Source organism: Salmo salar, chromosome ssa27, assembly GCF_905237065.1.
Source record: "Salmo salar chromosome ssa27, Ssal_v3.1, whole genome shotgun sequence".
NCBI lineage: Eukaryota > Metazoa > Chordata > Actinopteri > Salmoniformes > Salmonidae > Salmo > Salmo salar.
Genome location: NC_059468.1, coordinates 3,440,346 through 3,453,366, shown reverse-complemented (window position 1 = coordinate 3,453,366; position 13,021 = coordinate 3,440,346). Strand labels below are relative to the sequence as shown.

Genomic DNA, 13,021 nt, shown 5'->3' with positions numbered 1-13,021 from the left:
TTTTTTTGATATAAATATGAACTTGATTGAACAAAACATGCATGTATTGTATAACATAATGTCCTAGGAGTGTCATCTGATGAAGATCATCAAAGGATAGTGCTGCATTTAGCTGTGTTTTGGGTTTTTGTGACATATATGCTTGCTTGAAAAATGGCTGTGTGGTTATTTGTGTCTATGTACGCTCCTAACATAATCTAATGTTTTGTTTTCGCTGTAAAGCCTTTTTGAAATCGGACAATGTGGTTAGATTAACGAGAGTCTTATCTTTCAAATGGTGTAAAATTGTCGTATGTTTGAAATAGTGAAATTATAGCATTTTTGAGGTTTTTGTAGTTCGCGCCACGCTCTTCCACTGGCTGTTGAATAGAGTGGGACGCTAACGTCCCACCTAACCTCTAGGGTTATCTTGGCCAGGTCGCAGTTGTAAATGAGAACTTGTTCTCAACTGGCCTACCTGGTTAAATAAAGGTGAAATAAATAAATAAAAAACATTGAGTGGCAAACCTGTAAAGACACAAATTAATTTGATTGACTATGAAAGTTTCAGAAATCCAAATATGCAATCGATAAACAAAAACACAATAATTATTGACTTCAACTATACCAATCAAAAGACCCCATCTTACTGATAAAAATTATATGTTTAGATAAATGAAAAATATTTCACAGGTCAATAATAAAACTAAAAGGCATGTAGAGACACTAACAAATCATTAGCACATCGAATAACAGCTTTCTAAGTGGTTTCTAATTGGAGTAATTTTGGCTGGTACAACTCACCATGTGTAACTTTGTGCTCTGGTCTCCCATATCACTCTTGCAGCAAAAAGTTTGCCATTCAACATTTGTTGGTAATTTACCCCCCTCATCAATTCCCACAACACATTTCTGAATGCACAGCATAGTGCTTTTCACTGATGCTGCATACTAAATATTGAAAAGGAAATGGAACCCCATCGACACTCCCAATCCCATGGAGATGTCCTCAGGCTCTTCAGTGAGATACTCCTCTCCATCAAGGAAGACTTTGACGCAAAAGGGATTCCCATCTATTCTTATTGTAGGTGATGGGAACTTTACACACTGTAAGAAGTAAAAAGATGTAATAAGATTATGGTTACTCAAGTCATATTTCAAACAGTAAGTTAACTGAGCACACCTTACACAGTAGTACTTCTAACTTTGCATGTATTTATTTGTCTGCTTGGAAATACATACCATGTCTGTGACGTACAGTCCATTTGGATATTCTTGAAGGATGTAGAGGAGGAGCAAAATGGCTGCAGTGTCCTCGAGACCTTAAATTGAAGGGTGTGTAATAAAAAGGCTGGATTAGAATCAATAGAATTTGAACAGCTGCATACTGTATGGGGTACATTAGAAATGTCATGACGGATTATTGGGACCGAGGTCAGAGGAGCAGACTTAGTCAAATACATAACTAGCGATTGTCTCGTTATGGTGCTGGAAATGTGATGGAATAAACATTGTGAGAAGAAAATATCCAAGCCAGCACATTATGGTCTGGGTAGGCACAATGTGGTATAAAAGGGTTTTTAGTGTGTGAATTAATGTGAGTAGGAAAATTGAAGAATTCTTACATATCCCTGTGGTCTCTCAATGAGGAGTACTTCTGAACGAGCCCTGTGCACACATCCATGTATTGTTGTGTAGTGGGGTACGTAAAGCAAAAGAGAAACATACATTACATTTAGACTAACAATTCTGTTTGTAATACAAATGACATTGATTGATGCCGTTGATTATCATCAAGCAAAAGTTGAGTATATGCTATGCTATCAGTTGCAGTGATTATGACAAGAGAGTATTGAGAGGGAGAGTATGGAGGACAGAGACAGGAGTAACAGAACACACAATAATTACACTGTAAATACATTCATTCACCATTCAGTTAGTATTGGAGAAGACAAAGAAATAACACAGAACACACTATAATCACACTTCAAATACATTGAAATAGTTTACAGAGATGAACCTGTTTGTAGATCCATAGTGAACTTTAACTACACTATACAGTGCATTTGGAAAGTATTCAGACCCCTTGACTTTTTGCGTTACAGCCTTATTCTAAAATGGATTAAATGAAACAACAAAATCCTCAGTGATCTACACATAATATCCCATAATGGCAAAGCAAAAACATGTTTTTTGAATTTTTGCTAATTTATTACAAATAAAAAACAGATACCTTATTTACATAAGTATTCAGACCCTTTGCTATGAGAATTGAAATTGAGCTCGGGTGCATCCTGTTTCCATTGATCATCCCTGATATGTTTCTACGACTTGATTGGAGTCCACCTGTGGTAAAAATCAATTGAATGGACATGAATTGGCATGGCACACACCTGTCTATATAAGGTCCCAGAGTTGAAAGTGCATGTCAGAGCAAAAACCAAGCCATGAGGTCGAAGGAATTGTCCGTAGAGCTCCGAAACAGGATTGTGTTGAGGTACAGAGAAGGGCCTTGGTCCGGGAGGTGACCAAGAACCCGATGCTCACTCTGACAGAGCTCCAGCGTTCCTCTGTTGAGATGGGAGAACCTTCCAGTGGGCCAACCATCTCTGCAGCACTGCACCAATCTGGCCTTTATGGTATAGTGGCCAGACGGAAGCCAATCCTTAATAAAATGCACATGACAGCCCATTTGGAGTTTGCCAAAAGGCACCTAAAGGACTCTGACAATGAGAAACAAGATTATCTGGTTTGATGAAACCAAGATTGTCTGAATGCCAAGAGTCACATCTGGAGGAAACCTTGCACCATCCCTACGGTGAAGCATGGTGGTGGCAGCATCATGCTGTGGGGATGTTTTACAGCGGCAAGGACTGTGAGACTAGTCAGGATCGAGGGAAAGATGAACTGAGCAAAGTACAGTCAGCTCCTTGAAGAAAACCTGCTCCAGAGCGCTCAAGACCTCAGACTGGGACAAAGGTTCACCTTCCAACAGGAAAACGACCCTAAGCACACAGCCAAGACAACGCAGGAGTGGCTTCGGGCTAAGTCTCTGAATTTTCTTCGAATGGCCCAGCCAGAGCACTGTACATACAAATTTTATACTTTACTCTGTATTTTTGTCCTCCATCCACGTACATAGGATTTACTCAACATTCTAAAGCTCCCCATTGTTACTGTACTGACTTCCTTACCAATTGAATATAGCCACTGCCCAAGCCTGAAGCGGGGTTGTTTCGGAGACCACATTCGAAGTTTACAAAAGCCAAACGGCAAAAACATTCAATGAGATTCAGGGATATGGTGCAACAAACATATTCTCCAATTAACTTAAAGCATAGATTACTTTAAATGAAAATACATAATATGGTCTGTTTGAATGTATGTTATTTGTATTTATTATGGATCCCCATTAGCTGCTGCCTTGGCAGCTACTCTTCCTGGGGTCTGGCAAAATTAAGGGAGTTATACAATTTTAAAAACAATACAATACATTCATTACAGATTTCACAACATACCTACTCCACATCTACAACACAAAATCCAATTGTACGTGTGTGTATAGTGCATATGTTATCATGTGTATGCATGTGTCTGTGCCTATGTTCGTGTTGCTTCACAGTCCCCGCTGTTTTATAATCTGTTTTTTAAATCTGATTCTACTGCTTGCATCAGTTACCTGATGTGAAATGGAGTTCCATGAAGTCATGGCTCTATGTAGTACTGTGCGCCTCCCATAGTCTGTTCTAGACTTGGTAACTGTGAAGAGACCTCTTGTGGCATGTCTTATGGGGTATGCATGGGTGTCTGACCTGTGTGCTAGTCATTTAAACAGACAGCTAGGTGCTTTCAACATGTCAATACCTCTCACAAATACAAGTAGTGATGAAGTCAATCTCTCCTCCACATTGATCCAGGAGAGATTGACATGCATATTATTAATGTTTGCTCTCTGTGTACATCCAATGGCCAGCCGTGCTGCCCTATTCTGAGCCAATTGCTCAGAATCTTTGTGGCACCTGACCACATGACTGAACAGTAGTCTAGGTGCGACAAAACTAGAGCCTGTAGGACCTGCCTTGTTGATAGTGTTGTGAAGAAGGTAAAGCAGCGTATTATTATAGACAGACTTCTCCCCATCTTAGCTACTGTTGTATCAACATGTTTTGACCATGACAGTTTACAATCCAGGGTTACTCCAAGCAGTTTAGTCACTTCAACTTGCTCAATTTCCACATGATTTAATTGCGGTTTAGGTTATAGTGAATGATTTGTCCCAAATACAATTATTTTTGTTTTTGAAATATTTAGGACTAACTTATTCCTTGCTACCCATTCTGAAACTAACTGCAGCTCTTTGTTTAGTGTTGCAGTCATTTCAGTTGCTGTAGTAGCTGACGTGTATAGCATTGAGTCATCCGCAAACAGACACACTGGCTTTACTTAGTAATGTCATTACTAAAGATTTAAAAAGTAAGTGGCCTAAACAGCTGCCCTGTGGAATTCCTGATGTTACCTGGATTATGTTGGAGAGGCTTCCATTAATGCCCTCTGTTAGACAGGCAACTCTTTATCCACAATATAGCAGGGGTGTAAAGCCATAACACATCTTTCCTGCAGCAGACTATGATTGATCATGTCAAAAGCCGCACTGAAGTCTAACAAAACATCATTCATTTCTCTCAGCCAATCATCAGTCATTTGTGTAAGTGCTGTGCTTGTTGAATGTCCTTCCCTATAAGCGTGCTGAATGTCTGTTGTCAATTTGTTTACTGTAAAATAGCATTGTATCTGGACAAACACAATTTTTTTCCAAAACTTTACTAAGGGTTGGTAATAGGCTGATTGGTCAGCTATTTGAGCCAGTAAAGGTGGGCTTTACTATTCTTAGGTAGCGGAATTACTTTTGCTTCCCTCCAGGCCTGAGGGCACACACTTTCTAGTAGGCTTAAATTGATGATATGGCAAATAGGAGTGGCAATATCGTCCTCTATTATCCTCAGTAATTTTCCATCCAAGTTGTCAGACCCCGGTGGCTTCTTAATGGGTGATGCCTATTAGTAACTGAGATAAGTAATTTCATAAATGTGTCAAGTGCAACATCTGTTTGCTCCTCATTACACACCACGGACTAACACATATTCTTTACATCAACATAGGAATCACTACAAATTTATTGTGTGACCTCTTATACACTATATTAGGCCCGCCCTTTGGAACTTTGCTTTTCCTAGATATGGCTACAACATTAGTAAAGATGTGATCAATACATGTTGATGATTTCATTCCTGTACTGTTAGTAACTACCCTGGTAGATTGACTGATAACCTGAACAGATTGCAGGCAGTGTTTACAGTTTAAAGATTTTTCTTGAGAGGGCAGCTTGATGAAAACCAGTATATATTTAAATCACCCAGAAAATATACCTCTGATATTACATACATTATCAAGCATTTCATACATGTTATCCAGATACTGACTTAGCACTTGGTGGTCTATAGCAGCTTCTCACAAGAATGGGCTTTAGGTGAGGCAGATTAACTTGTAGCCATTTTACTTCAACAGTAGTTAACATGAGATCCTCTCTAATCTTTAGAGGAATGTGGTTCTGAATATAAACAACAAACAGCTCCACCACTGGCATTTCTGTAATTTCTGTAAATGTTATAACCTTGTATTGCTACCACTGAATCAACGGTATTGCCTAAGTGAGTTTCAGAGATAGTCAGACTATGAATTTAATTTGTTACTAGCAAGTTATTAATTTCATGAAGCTTGTTTCTTAAGCTACATATGTTAATGTGGGTGTAACGGCTGTCTGGAAGAGGGAACCAAGGTGCAGCAGAGGATGTGTTCATCATTAGAATTTTAATTCAAATAAACAAGAGAACACTACAAAATGAACAAAAACGACAGCAAACAGTCCTGTTAGGAAAATACTCTAAACAGAAACAATTACCCACAAAACCCAAAGGAAAAACATGCTCCTTATGTGTGACTCCCAATCAGCAGCAACGAGCTTCAGCTGTGCCTGATTGGGAGCCACACACATGGACCAAAACAAAGAAATACCAAAACATAGAAAAAGGAACACAGAACGCCCACCCAATGTAACACCCTGGCCTAACCAAAATAAAGAACAAAAAACCCCTCTATGGCCAGGGCGTTACAGTGGGCTACTTTGAGCACTTTTCTGTGATGCTTGCTTGTTTTCATTGCTTTATTGGGAAGCTTAGTAGAACTAGATATCATGTTATTTATGTTAGTGCAGGGTGAGATGTAAACAGTGGACTTCCTAATAGGGCACACCGCCTCAGTGCTAACAGCATAAATCTGGTTCATAGGCACATGATTGCTGCATACAATAGCTGTACGATCAGCAGAGACATTCAGGGCAGTTAGAGGGACATAAATTAGGTTACTTACATTGTGTCTACTAATGTCCCTGCTATAATGTACATTTGCTAAAGCATTATGATGACTCAGTGACACAATTACTCGAGCTCCGGGATAGGAAATTGTTTTTGCACCAGGAACAGTCACATTTCTTACTATGGAGCTGCCCAAAATCACGGCTGGCGAGAAGGACGAGGAAATCCGCCCCTTCTCACGAATCACAGGATTCAGAGAACTCTTTAAGGGCAGGCGAAAGGCAGGATAATTTGAGCCCGTAGCTCCTGGCACCTTGTGCAGGCCTCCGACAGATGGAGAAGCCCACTCGATCCAGAGCAGGGTCGGAAAGTTGCCAGCGTCGACTTCGAAATCGTAGGGGAAGGAGTAGGCACAGCGGCCGCAGACAAAGGTACCCCCAGCTACGAAGGTGCAGGAAGATCAGACTCCAGGGCGGCGAAACAATTCGTTTTTTTTACCGCTCGTTGGGAGTGTAGACTGCTTAGCGGGAAGCCACTGTTTTCGGCTTCCACGGCTCGTGACATGCACCATCGTTGATTGCCATGCTCCTCTTGGTGTGCTCCTTGGACTCCGCTATCAGATGGGGGAGAAGAGGCAGGAGATGGCTCCCCTGGCGAACGAACACCGGGCAACACGCCAGTCAGATAACGGCAAACGATAAGGCAAAGATGCATCCAACAAGCACGAACGCCGTCCAGCCACCGGTGTAGAAAAGGTCAAAAGAATATACCGCTCCCGCGTCTAGCTAGGACTCCCCCTCCCCCGAAGGTCCAACTTTCTTTCTTTATCCTATCACTAACACACTTGCCAAAGTACAATGAATGGGCAAGAGGGGGGAGCCAAAAACAAAGGCACACTAATAACAAAGGGATATCTCAATCAGGTAAGGAAAAATAATAACGGTAGGTACCTAATATTTCATTGTATACGGGTGATTCACACGAATCTTGGTTTCAAAGATTTTAAACAATCTTTAAAGACTTGCATCAACAAATTTCCTTTTTAGGCATTAATAACAAGGTATGAAGTGTTGTGAGCATTAATTTAAAAACATTTACTGACAATTGAACACCTTTTCCAAAATATTTTCCAAACCATGTCCTACCATCGGAAAACGTCAAAACCATTAGGAAAGCTAATACATTTTCACATTTTTTAAAATTGATTATTAACAGTCATGCACACTTACTTGAAACTGACATAAAATGTTTAGTTTAAAAATATTTATTATTTGATTTTGACTGATCCCGAAGTCTCTGGGCTATGGCGCATCGCTGAAGACCTCGGGCTGATGCGCGTCGCTGGAGACCTCGGACTGGAGGGCGACTCTGGGAGCTCCGGACTGGAGGGCGACTCTGGGAGCTCCGGACTGGAGGGCGACTCTGGGAGCTCCGGACTGGAGGGCGACTCTGGGAGCTCTGGACTGGAGGGCGACTCTGGGAGCTCCGGACTGGAGGGCGACTCTGGGAGCTCCGGACTGGAGGGCGACTCTGGGAGCTCTCCGGACTGGAGGGCGACTCTGGGAGCTCCGGACTGGAGGGCGACTCTGGGAGCTCCGGACTGGAGGGCGACTCTGGGAGCTCCGGACTGGAGGGCGACTCTGGGAGCTCCGGACTGGAGGGCGACTCTGGGAGCTCCGGACTGGGGGGCGACTCTGGGAGCTCCGGACTGGAGGGCGACTCTGGGAGCTAGCTCTGGGGCTCGGACTGGGGCGACTCTGGGAGCTCCGGACTGGAGGGCGACTCTAGACGGGGCACTATCGCCGGAAGCTCTGGACCGCGCACTGTTGCCGGACACTCTGGACGGGGCACTGTTGCCGGAAGCTCTGGACGGGGACTGCGCACTGAAGGCCTGATGCATGGGGCTGGCTTAGGAGGCGCCAGACTAGGGACACGCACCACAGGGCTGGAGGTATCAGACTGGAGACACGCACCCCAAGGCTAGTGCGAGGAGCGGGAACAGGACGTACTGGACTGAGCTGATGCACTGGAAGCCTAGTGTGTGGGGCTGGTACTGGAGGTATCAGACTGGAGACACGCACCTCACGGCTAGTGCAAGGAGCGGGAACAGGATACACTGGGCCGTGAAGACGCATTGGCGGGTCTTGAGCGCAGTACTGGCTCCACCCTTACTGGCTGGATGCCCGCTTCCCCCTGGCAAATGCGGGGCGCTGGCACCGCGCACACCGGCCTGTGAATACTTGGCCTCGACGCCGTGCGCATCACTCCAAAGCATGGGACCTGACCAGTAATAGGCTGCCTCCAATTAGCACGGGGAGTTGGCTTGGGGCTTAATCCTGGCCCAGCCAAACTACCCGTGTGCCCCCCAAATACATTTCTTGGGGCTGCCTCTCAGGCTTAAACGCCAACCGTGTACCCCTGTAACAGTCCCGGTCCTCTTTAGCCTTCCTCCATGGGCCCTCTCCGGCTAGAATCTCCTCCTAGGTCCATGACTCCAGATAACTCCTTTGCTGCTCCATCCCCCGCTGCTTGGTCCGTTGTTGGTGGGAGGTTCTGTAACGGTCGTCGTAGTGAATGGACCAAGGCGCAGCGGGTACGTGAATGCTCATGTTTATTTACAAAATAAAACACGAAAAAACAATGAACGGACGACAAACAGTCTTGTAGGCTCACACAGCAGTACAAAGAACAACCTGCCACAATTCCCAAAACAAACATACTCCTAATTATAGGACCTTCAATCAGAGGCAACGATAAACAGCTGCCTCCAATTGAAGGCCCCAATCCCAAATACCGAAACATAGAAATAAACACCCAAGAACAGACATAGAAATATACAAACATAGACCAAAACCCCGGAAATCATAAATCAAACACCCCTCTACATACACACACACCCCAAACCATATAAAACAAATACCCCCTGCCACGTCCTGACCAAACTATAATAACAAATAACCCCTTTACTGGTCAGGACGTGACAGTGTGCAACTGTTCTAAAAAACCCTTGCCTTGTTAGCACAATCATCCAGTCTTTAATAGGGGTGTGCCGAGTATTCGGACAAAACCATTATTGTTACCGATATTAGGCCTTTGCAGAACACAAATATGAATAGATTATTAACATCATTATCCGTGATTGTAAAAAGTTTCTGAAACAGAATTTCTTGAGTCGACTACAAATTGAACAAAACATTGTTTTTGACATTGTCACTTCGTCGCCATTGATGATGGATGTAGTACTATCCCCCAGCACTAGTAGTAACTATGCAACTCTTACATCCTTCTCTCTCTGTCTCATTTCGCTTTGTCACTCTCCCCTTCTATCTTTCTCCCCCTTTGTCACAACATCGACGGAAGGTGGCGCATTTAGTTCCACATCTGGCCATTATGAGTACTTCGTCATGCCGTATGTGTTAAAGAATGCTCCCGCCGTCTTCCAATCGTTTGTGGACGAGATTCTCCGGGACCTGCTAGGTCAGGGTGTGGTGGTGTACATCGACGACATTCTGATCTACTCCCCCACCCGCGCCGCGCATGTGTCTCTGGTGCGCAAAGTGCTTGGGCGACTGTTGGAGCATGACCTATACGTCAAGGCTGAGAAATGTGAGTTCTCCAAACAAGCCGTCTCTTTCCTTGGGTATCGCATTTCCACATCCGAGGTGGTGATGGAATGTGACCGCATTTCGGCCGTGCGTAATTGGCCGACTCCCACCACGGTGAAGGAGGTGCAGCGGTTCTTGGGGTTTGCCAATTACTACCGGAGGTTTATCCGGGGCTTTGGCAGGTGGCGGCTCCCATTACCTCACTGATGAAGGGGGGCCGGTGCGGTTGCTGTGAGGGGCGCCACCTTCCGTCGATGTTGTGACTGTACCCCCCCCCTTGACGGGCGGCTCCCACAGCTCGCCGACGCCGGCCTCGAGGACGCCCCGGAGGGCGAGACGCAGGGCGATCCGGATGGAGGCTGTGGAACTCCGGAATCAGCGATGGGTCCAAAATGTCCTCCACCGGTACCCAGCACCTCTCCTCCGGACCGTACCCCTCCCAGTCCACGAGGTACTGCAGGCCCCTTACCCAGCGCCTGGAGTCCAAGATGGACCGGACTGTGTACACCGGACCCCCCCGATGTCCAGGGGGGGCGGAGGGACCTCCTGTACCTCAGCGTCCTGCAGCGGCGGTCGTCGTCGCCGGCCTACTAGCTGCCACCGATCCTCTTTTTTATTTTCTGTTGGTTAGGTCTAGTTTAGTTGGCAACTGTTTAGTATTAGTTCATTAGTGGGGGAGGGTATTTAGTCTTTCTGTGTAGTTTGTGCTGTGTGCGTGATTATTTGTTGTCAGGTGTTTTGTTCAGAGGTACAGGTGTTTTTCCCTCTGCCTGTGGGTTTTGGTGCAGCGTCTTTTGGGCTGCGTCCCTAAGCTGCGTACGGGTTGTTTGTTAAATGCTTTGTTCATAAATTATTTTCTTAAGACAATAATTTATTATTTTATTTCACCTATATTTAACCAGGTTGGCTAGTTGAGAACAAGTTCTCATTTACAACTGCGACCTGGCCAAGATAAAGCAAAGCAGTTCGACACATACAACAACACAGAGTTACACATGGAATAAACAAACACAGTCAATAATACAGTAGAAAAAGTCTGTATACTGTGTGTGCAAATGAGGTAAGATAAGGGAGGTAAGGCGAAGTAATTACAATATACCAATTAAACACTGGAGTGATAGATGTGCAGAAGATGAATGTGCAAGTAGAGATACTGGGGTGCAAAGGAGCAAGATAAATAAATAAATTATGGGGATGAGGTAGTTGGATGGGCTATTTACAGGTGGGCTATGTACAGGTGCAGTGATCTGTGAGCTGCTCTGACAGCTGGTGCTTAAAGCTAGTGAGGGAGATATGAGTCTCCAGCTTCAGTGATTTTTGCAGTTCGTCCAGTCGTTGGCAGCAGAGAACTGGAAGGAAAGGCGGCCAAATGTAAACTGTTGTATTGCCTTCTTTAATGTTTAATTGCTATATTGTAATTACTTCGCCACCATGGCCTATTTATTGCCTTACCTCTCTTATCTTACCTCATTTGCACATGCTGCATATAGATTTTTCTACTGTATTATTGATTGTATGTTTGTTTATTTCATGTGTAACTCTGTGTTGTTGTATGTGTCAAACTGCTTTGCTTTATCTTGGCCAGGTCGCAGTTGCAAATGAGAACTTGTTCTCAACTTGCCTACCTGGTTAAATAAAGGTGCATTTTTTTGTTTATAATAATGTTTTCATCAACTAACGTTATGTTAAAGGGGAGGTTCATCGAAAAATACGTTTAATCTCACTAGAACATTTTCCTAGGGCATTAGCCTTCACCAAAGACAGTTTTTAGGTTGGTTGGATCAGTATTTCGTTTTCCACATAATGCGGGTTCTTTCTTTTGTCCCTCATTCCTCTCCCTTTCTTCTCTTGCACATTCTGGCATGGTCCTTTAAAAAAAAATTATACTAGTCTTTTGCAATCTTCTACAAAGTAAAAATGAACATTATTAGCTAGGCGACAGCTAGGAGCTGCTCACATCACTCACCATGTTCCATACCCCCTCACCCCATAATATCATAAGCTGCGTTTGCAACTTAGCTTACTAACTAGCTATATCTTTTATTTTATTTTACCAGTCAAGTCAGTTAAGAACACATTCTTACTTACAACAATGGCCTGGCAATCAGCCCAGTTAGTATGTGTTAGCTAGCTTTCGTGCTAACCAGCAGCTAGTAAGCTGGTGGATCGGCCTGCCGAACAGCTAACTAGCCAGTGGTTAGCATGCGACCTACACATACTAGTGAACTTAAGTGATATAACTAGCTCCTTAGCTAGCTAACGTTAGCTACATTAGTTGTTATTGTTATAGCCAATATCTTGGATGTATTACTTTTTTTTCACTAAGTTTAACGATTGATAACATTAACCATTTAGCTAGCTATGTTATACTGTCTCATTATCTGGGTAACGTTAGCTACCTAGTTAGCTTACCATCCAGAGCTATGATGTAGGCAGGATATCTCTTCCCCGTGCGCTGCCAAATAGCAATACATTCTTTCAAATTGTCGCACGTCCCATCAAACTTCAATATTTTCCACTGGAACAATTTCTGATGTCCCTTCTTCAAAAAAATCCACAACTGCATACATGTTTGGTGATATTTTGCTTCTGCTGCAAAGTACAAACTGAGAGAAAACCGTTATTTTCTTTGCTTGCGCCTGCCTTTTTAAATTTCGCCCATGCGCACGATTTAGTTACGTAGAGCTTGGCGCCTTTGTAACGCGGGTCGTATAAAGGGGACCAAGGCGCAGCGTGTAGAGTGCTAATTTCTTAACTTTAATGAAGACACTTAAACAAAACAACAAAACGACAGCCAACAGTTCCGTCAGGTACACTTGACAAAACGGAAAACAACTACCCACAAAAACCCAGGAAGAAAACCCCCTACTTAAATATGATCTCCAGAGGTAACGAGGACCAGCTGCTTCCAATTGGAGATCAACCCAAAAAAAACAACAACATAGAAATAGAAAACCTAGAACACAAACATTGAAATAGAAAACACAAAACACCCCCTGTCACGCCCTGACCTACTCTACTATAGAAAATGACATTTTACTACGTGACAGCCTTTTATGCTTTGCC

At 43.7% G+C, this 13,021-nt stretch overlaps 1 long non-coding RNA gene across 1 annotated transcript; it reads right to left on the bottom strand.

Moving 5' to 3' along the window:
* Positions 1-303: 303 nt before the first annotated feature.
* LOC106588205 (uncharacterized) lies at positions 304-12,643 on the bottom strand. Its single transcript, XR_001324608.2, has 4 exons — positions 12,368-12,643; positions 1,605-1,647; positions 1,222-1,301; positions 304-1,086 (listed from the first exon to the last, which is right to left on the bottom strand). It is a non-coding gene; the product is annotated as an uncharacterized lncRNA (long non-coding RNA).
* Positions 12,644-13,021: the final 378 nt, after the last annotated feature.